Consider the following 8,132-nt stretch of genomic DNA (forward strand, 5'->3'; position numbering starts at 1 on the left):
ATCAATATAATATTAATTAGTCATTAGTGCCAAAATTATTGTGCGCACAAATCCTACCTAATGTCATTTCTTAGTCATATTCGTAGACAATTGGTTAAAGACCTTATGTTTTTTCTGATTAAGATTGTCCATTATTTGTGAAATCGACCCCTAAAGGGGTAGATGATAAAACCAGAAGCCCATCAAGATTTTGGCACTTTTTTTGTACACATTGTTTTATACAATTAAATTTGGAAACGAAACTATAAGATGATTTGATCAAATGAGTTGTCGTTGTAAGAGATTATTGATGAAGTAGAATCAGTTGAATGTGATATGTGAAGGACCACCCATATATATTATCACATGACATATTAAAGTCTTATATGTGGCTGGTCACATCGTGTGACAGTAGTTACTTCGTAGTGTAATAGGGGTTACTTGATCGGTGTTTAAGGGGTTACTTCGTCAGCGTTATTGGGTTACTCAGTTAGTGTTATAGGGGTTACTCAGTCAGCAGTACAGGGGTTACTTGGTCAGTGTTACATGAATTACTTTATTCTTTTATAAGTGGTCATACGATGTGACTAGCCACACACAAGACGAGCTGTACGGTAAAATATAATGGATGAAATTGGCCTTGATTTTTAGCTATCCTTTATGTCGATCCCTTAAAAGAGTGGAAGGGATTTTATTTTCAAGTGAAATGATAATTAAGCCGCAGTATGAGATTTTGATTATATGAACCCTAGATACATCTCTACAATCTCAAGAGTTTTCGACATTGGATCCCAAAACTTTTAATATGAGTTCGCTTTTTCGTGTATTATAACTTTTTAATTTGTTATAGATAATTGTTGACTTTAATTTTTAGACCCGAAAAGAAAAGGTTTTTTTTTTTTTTGGGGGGGGGGGGGGGCTTCCAAGGACCCCACGACACCCCAGAAGACTATTTAGGTGATTGGAATTATTCACTTTACCTTTAAATTGTTAATTTAGCAGGTTACATACACGCATCCATTATTAAATCAAAGTTGCCATAGACTTTTATGCTACCACCTAGTGACTACAACTTGACTTGGATTCTTAAACTAATAAACCGGTGACAATTAAAAATAATAAATGACCAACAAGAATATATTGCAATTAATTGCAACATGCTCCTCGATTCTAGAACAATATAAGTCCACTTGGATGCATAAACCAAGTATCGTTCTATTACAAGCGTACATCACTACATCATGACAATATAAGAGTGTACATAATAGATAATTACTTGTATTAATTAAGCTTAAGGTTTCATTTGGTCCATTAATTTTGTTTTTGCCACTAGACATAATGGAATTTTCTTATGCATAGCAATGCCAGGAATTACATCAGTGTCGATGTCTTCCCTTTCTAAACCAGCAGGCAATTCCCACTCAAAATCATGCAATAAATTGGCAAGTGCAACCTCCATGTTAGCTACACCAAGATGTAAGCCAGGGCATGATCGTCTTCCAGCACCAAAAGGAATTAACTCGAAGTCACACCCGATAAAATCTATTGAACTTTCCAAAAATCTCTCTGGAACAAAATTTTTGGGGTCCTTCCAAGAGTCAGGATCTCTTCCAATCGCCCATGCATTCACATATACTAATGTTTTGGGTAGAATGTCATACCCTTCGATGGTTGTTCTATGGATCGTTTCGTGTGCTATTAGTAATGGGCTTGCAGGGTGTAGCCTAAATGTTTCCTTCACCACTGCCTTGAAGTATCCAAGATCCTTAAGGTCATCATTATTTATGTAACGACGACCCTTGTTTTGCATAGCATTTCTAAGTTCTTCTTGTACGTTTTTCATTGAATTGGGATGCTTTATTAGCTCGGTCATTGCCCATATTACCATTGCTGCACTTGTATCGGTTGATGCTATAAATATGTTCTGAAAAAAATAATCTAACCTTTTGTCAAGAAGACATTTATGTTAAAAAATAATCTAACCTTGAATCACTTTTGATCAATTATATAAGTAGTATTGAAGACTTAACCACTAAACCATGTAACATCTTTATAATTACTATATTCTTTTAAATTAAAACAAATGAAGATATATAGTGATTAAAATTTTAGAAACAAACCAAAGAAGCTAAAATATTCATAAAGATGAGATTGTGGAAAATAATTACCATCAACACTGCTTTGATGTGATTCAAAGTAAGCTCCAAATTAGGTTGTTGTTGTCTAAGTTGGAGTAGAATGTCGATGATATCCTCTTTGTCAGATTTAGGCTTGTTAGGGGCAATATGGTCATTTATGACTTCTTCATAAAATGCATCCAATTTCTTAAATGTCTTCTCAAGTCTAGAAAATTTTCCAGTTAGCTTATCAAGCCACCCAAAATAAGGTAAAATATCACTGTAGAAGAAGGTTATTAACAAGGCTTCAGCTTCATTTAGTAGGCTATGATATTTGCTCCTTGACCCTTCATCATCTTCGTACCTATGAATACAAGATTAAAGGTGTATCTTACGCAAACCATTTCAGAATCGTATTACTAGTTCAATGTATGTATGCACGTGATGCTTGTTTTTTATTTCTAAATTTATATACTCTAACTATTTTAATGACTAGTAAAAATTAAGAGCATATTAGGTATTTTATGTGATCACCTGACACAAGCATTATCGTGATTGTAAAAGTTATACTCCATAAAAAGTTTTTATACATAGAAAATACAAAATGAGATAAACTATAATACCTAACAATAATGTGCTTTTGACTTATACAAGCATATGTTGGTGAGAAATAATGTCAAAGTTTGACTATGTAATGGAAAAAAAAATAATTTTAAAAAGAGTGCACAAAACGTACAAAGGGAGTAAAATACCCACTTATTGGTTATATGGCTACATTTTTACATTTTACACAAAAGCATGGAATGAAACATTTTATAGAAGAGTAAAAATATTACCTTTTGCCAAAAGCAATCCTGCATATATTTGAACTTGTAAAACTCATTAGCAATTCACTCAAATTTACGGGTGTCGAAGTAGAAGAGAGGGAGGAGATCTTATTCATCATCCTCGAGACTTCTTCTTGTCGAATCGGAGCAAAAGACTCCACTCTTTTAGAACTAAGGAGATGAACAACACTTATCTTCTTTATTTTTTTGAAATATTCATTATATGGAGTAAAAGCTATGTCTAAACCATTATAACTTAGCCTTTTCATACCACCTATGGGTGGTCTACTACAAAAGTTTAGGTCTTGCGTTTGGAGGACCTCCTTTGCTAGCTTAGCTGATTGAACCACAACAACAGGTACGCGTCCAAATCTCAAACTCAAGATCGGGCCATAGATCTTGGCAAGGTTGGCAAAGTAGATGTGAGGGTTCGAGGGGTCGTATTGGTGTAGGTTTCCGATGAAGGGGATCCCCTTAGGTCCAGGGGGAGGATGAAATGACTCATTTTTTCTAGGGTTTTGGCGTAGAAAATATATGATAGTAAGAAAGAGGGTTGCAAGTAAAGGAAATATCAAAAGCATTTCTTATATTTGAGAGATTTACAAATGCATGTATATGTTTTTATTTATTTGTATAGTATTTCATGTACTGCATTAAGACACATTACATATATATATATATATATATATATATATATAGACTCGTAGATTATAACTAGTTAACTACACGTCTACATTATGTTCATCTAGACAGGTAGATGCGCAGTTATGTACATATTGTTCATTTGTGCGTAGTGATGGGGAACAATAGAACCAACAACCAAGTTATGCCGTTTTTAATGCACATATTTAATTATTAATGTCTTTATTTTATTACTTATTTAGATTTTAGAAGTAATTTTAAATTACACACATTTAGAAGATAAGAAATCAAAAGATTTCAATGAGGATGGTTTTTCTTTTAGTTTATCATAAGTTTGTTAGATTTTTTTTGATTTATTCGTACTACTGGACCTATATATAAAGATTCCAACTAAGAACAACATAAAGAAACAAATGTAGTTCATGTAATAATCCATGTTCCATTTTAAACCGTGAAAGATGTTAATTATACTCGTAGTCCATATTTGATTGAAAGTTTTTTTCAAAAGAATTGAGTTGAATTGAAACATAGAAGTGTCCCGCGGGGAGATGCAAGGTTGCCGAGACGTATAGGCTGCATCCATTATTAGTAAGTTTATGGCGATGGCGCGGTATGGCCTTATGGCCTGGGGTAGCTTGGTATATTTAGTGTTCTTCAGTAGTGGAGGGAAGCATGGGTCAATGTGCTACATACTCTGCAAGAAGAGTTACACTTAGGTAGTTACAAAATGAGATACGTAACGTAGTTTCCTCCAACTAACTTTGGTCCTATTTACTTTTGAAAGGTTTAAATGTATACATATCTGTAACCAATAGTATAATTCGCATCTTTTGATTTTTACATGTAAAAATACACTATATGTATGACACACATTTTTTGTTCGGTGATGCTCGAGGACCATATCGTTAATATTGTCCTATGACTTATATTCATGGTTCAATATTGTACAATAATTTATTAAGTACTTACACAATAGTACTTACACAATAATACATAATGAATAAAACCCTAGGTTTATTTTGAACATCAAATTAAGGTTTTATTTGGCCCTAATATTTTTTAGCCACTAGGCATAATGGATTTTTCTTATGCATAGCAATACCAGGAAGAACATCAGTGTCAATGTCTTCTTTCTTAACACCACTAGGCAATTCCCAATCGAACGAGTGCAACAAACTAGCAAGTACGAGCTCTACATTAACAACACCGAGATGTAAACCAGGACATATTCTTCTTCCAGCCCCGAAAGGAATAAGCTCAAAGTCACATCCTTTGAAATCTATTGTACTTTCTAAAAACCTTTGGGGCATGAATTTTCAGGATCTATCCAAGACTCGGGATCTCTTCCAATAGCCCACGCGTTCACATGTACTAATGTTCCGGGTAGAATATCATACCCTTCAATCTTGGTTTTTTGAATTGTTTCGCGCACAATTAATAATGGCCCTGCAGGGTGTAGCCTAAATGTCTCTTTCATCACTGCTTGAAAGTATTTAAGCTCCTTAAAGTTACATTTGTTGATGCAATTCGTGTTTTGAATAGCATTCCTAAGCTCTTTTTGTACTTTCTTCATTGATTTGGGGTGCTTTATCAACTCCGTCATTACCCACACAACCATCACTACACTTGTATCTGCTCCCGCAACAAATACATTCTGTAAACAAAAAGTAACCTTTGTTATGAATTATAAATTTTTTAATAAGTTTTGGTTATTATTTTTTTTGAGGGCAATAAGTTTTGGTTATTATGAGACCACTAATTATAAAGTTATAGTTTATCTTTCCTTCAAGTATCAAAGTAATAATACTCCACACTAGCGTTAGACAATCTTTGACACGACAACTTGATTGAAACCGACATGAACATGAATTAAGCACGAGTTTACTGAGAGAAGACACGAAGTTATCACGACACGTAATTTAACACTACCTATTTAGATATATTTGTTAATAGAATATTTTTAATAACACGAAAGAATATGAGGCCTAACATGAACATGTCACGATACAACTATTTTCTTAGTCTATAAAAGATTCATCCGGCTGCAATTCTTTAGTTTTGTCCCTTTAAAATTGCTTTATTTTGAGAAAGTCCATGCCCATAATTACTATTGTCATGAATGACAATAACAAGTGTCTGTTGGTACATTTATATCTCATTTGACACAGTAAATGTACCAATATAAAGTCTACATATACTAGCAATCTTGTTAGTACATTTATAACTCATATTGGTATAGTAATTATACCTAGGTGAAATCTAAAAACTCCAACGGGACTTTGTTATTGTCATTGAAGACATGAATAATTATTGAATATTGATTCAGACAATCTCATTTCAAGTGGTCCTTACAACTGCTCTTTACTCAGCACTTTTGTCCTACCGCATCAAGATTATACGTAGTATAACCGCTCAATACAACTTAGAGATAAACAAAAAGATATGGAGAGATTATATACTTAAACAATTATACTTACCATTAAAATTGCTTTGATGTGGTCCAAAGTGAGTAGATAAGAGGGATGATGTTCTCTAAGGCGGAGTAGAATGTCAATTATATCCTCCCTATCAGATTTAGGCTTGTTAGGGGCAAGATGGTCATTTATGATCTCTTCATAAAATGCATCCATAACCTTAAATATCTTCTCAAGTCTAGAAAACTTTCCAGTTAGTTTATCAAGCCACCCAATATTAGGAAAATAATCACTAAAGAAGAAGCTTGTAAACATGGCTTCTGCTTCATTTAGCATGCTATGAAATTTGCTCCTCCTTGATAACCCTTCATCATCTTCGTACCTATCCTTGTAAGCCTATGTATTAGGACAAACATAATATTTTTGATTGACATGAATCGATATTAATAGTGAAAGTTGTACAAGTAGAAGTTTTTGACCTAGTTTTTAACTTTGAAAAATCAATTTTGATAATAATAGATTAGAGACTTACATATGACAAAAACACTATAGTGAATCTTTAAATTTCAATTTATCTATTTTGAATTTGAAAGGCGATATATTAATAAATAAAATTCGATTTTATGCACCAAAGATAGATTCAGTTGAGTAGAGTCAATGGAAATAGTCATCATATAGGCACTAATGTTCATAAAAAACAACTTTGTATAGCATGTCACTCTATTCACTACATCCTTAGCTTTATTTTAATTATTTTAAAAAATGCATAAATATATGCATGTTTCATTTTTGTAAGTTAACTAGAGAATAAAAAAGGTACATGTTACTCAAAGCATTGCCTTAATATCAATGAGAACTAAGTAACTAACAGATTTAACCCTTGGGGTTGCATATAAAAAAATAAAGTAAATTATTAAGCTAAAGTTAATATTAAATTAATTACACCAATCAACGCATGATTTTAATTTGTCATGTGTTGATCAAGTAAAGATTCTAGCTATAATATATCATAACACTAAATTAAAGATAGGTTTATGGGATATAGTTGTACCTCTTGCCAAAAGCAATCCTACATATATTCGAAGCTGAAAACCCCATAAGCAATTCATTAAGATTAACAATTTTCGAAGCTGAAGAAAGAGAGGAGATCTTCTTCATAACCCTTGAGACTTCTTCTTGTCGAATCGGAGCAAACGACTCTACTCTCTTAGAGTTAAGGAGATGAACAATACTTATCTTCCTTATTTCTCTTAGATACTCATTATATGGAGCAAAAGCCATGTCTAATCCATTATAACTTAGCCTTTGCATACTAACCAAGGGTGGTCTACTACAAAAGTTGAGGTCTTATGTTTTAAGGACCTCTTTGGCTAGTTTGGCTGAATGAACCGCAACAACCGGCACACGTCCGAATCTCAAGCCTAAGATTGGACCATATGTCTTAGCAAGCTCAGCAAGGTATACATGAGGTTTCGAGGTGTCGAATTGGTGTAGGTTTCCAATGAAAGGAATTCCTTTAGGTCCAGGAGGAGGATGAAACAATGGCTCATCATTTTTTGTGTACTTTGGAAGAAGAAACAAATATATTATGGTCAGGGAGAAGATTGCTAGTAAGGGAAAGAACAACAACATCTCTTCTCTTATGTTAAAGGTATTAAGTAATAAGTATGTATGTAGATAAACAAAATCAAGATAAACCTTATATTTCTAGACTAGCTTAGCAAAAAAGGATAATGGTTCATTTTAATTTGTTTGTCAATAAGTTGCATTGTATTATATTGGTGAATCCAAAAATAAAGGACCAAGTGTCAAGTTTGACACATTGTGGCAAGAAAAAATAGGTAAAAAGCTGCTCTCCCTATCCAGTATAGTCTTTAGAAGGAACTTTTATTTATACTTGTATGTATCACACATTCACACGTATCTTTCGAAAATCTATTCTCAATTTTTACAATTTTCAACTTCCAAATTAAATAAGTAGTCATCCAAAATTGGCTAACAATTTCTATATTTTGAATAGGAAAATGTATATAATGCACTAATTTATTGTGAACCACTAATATTAGAAAAATTATGGTTATTTTATTAATTTTTTAAAAAAGGTCATTATAATAAAAATAAGGTCACTATGTGGAAAATAAGGTCATTATAAT

General features: G+C 32.8%; 2 pseudogenes across 1 annotated transcript; both read right to left on the reverse strand.

Moving 5' to 3' along the window:
• Positions 1–1,270: 1,270 nt before the first annotated feature.
• Positions 1,271–3,539, reverse strand: LOC145613589 (cytochrome P450 83B1 pseudogene; annotated as a pseudogene).
• Positions 3,540–4,577: 1,038 nt separating this feature from the next.
• On the reverse strand, positions 4,578–7,656 carry LOC145615126 (5-OH-xanthotoxin synthase-like; annotated as a pseudogene). The gene is made up of 3 exons (XR_014107234.1): positions 7,031–7,656; positions 6,043–6,361; positions 4,578–5,219 (listed from the first exon to the last, which is right to left on the reverse strand). The product of XR_014107234.1 is annotated as a 5-OH-xanthotoxin synthase-like (transcript).
• Between the last annotated feature and the right edge of the window lie 476 nt (positions 7,657–8,132).

The sequence above is a fragment of the Chenopodium album genome, chromosome 25 (assembly GCF_948465745.1).
Source record: "Chenopodium album chromosome 25, dcCheAlbu1.1, whole genome shotgun sequence".
Taxonomy (NCBI): Eukaryota; Viridiplantae; Streptophyta; class Magnoliopsida; order Caryophyllales; family Amaranthaceae; genus Chenopodium; species Chenopodium album.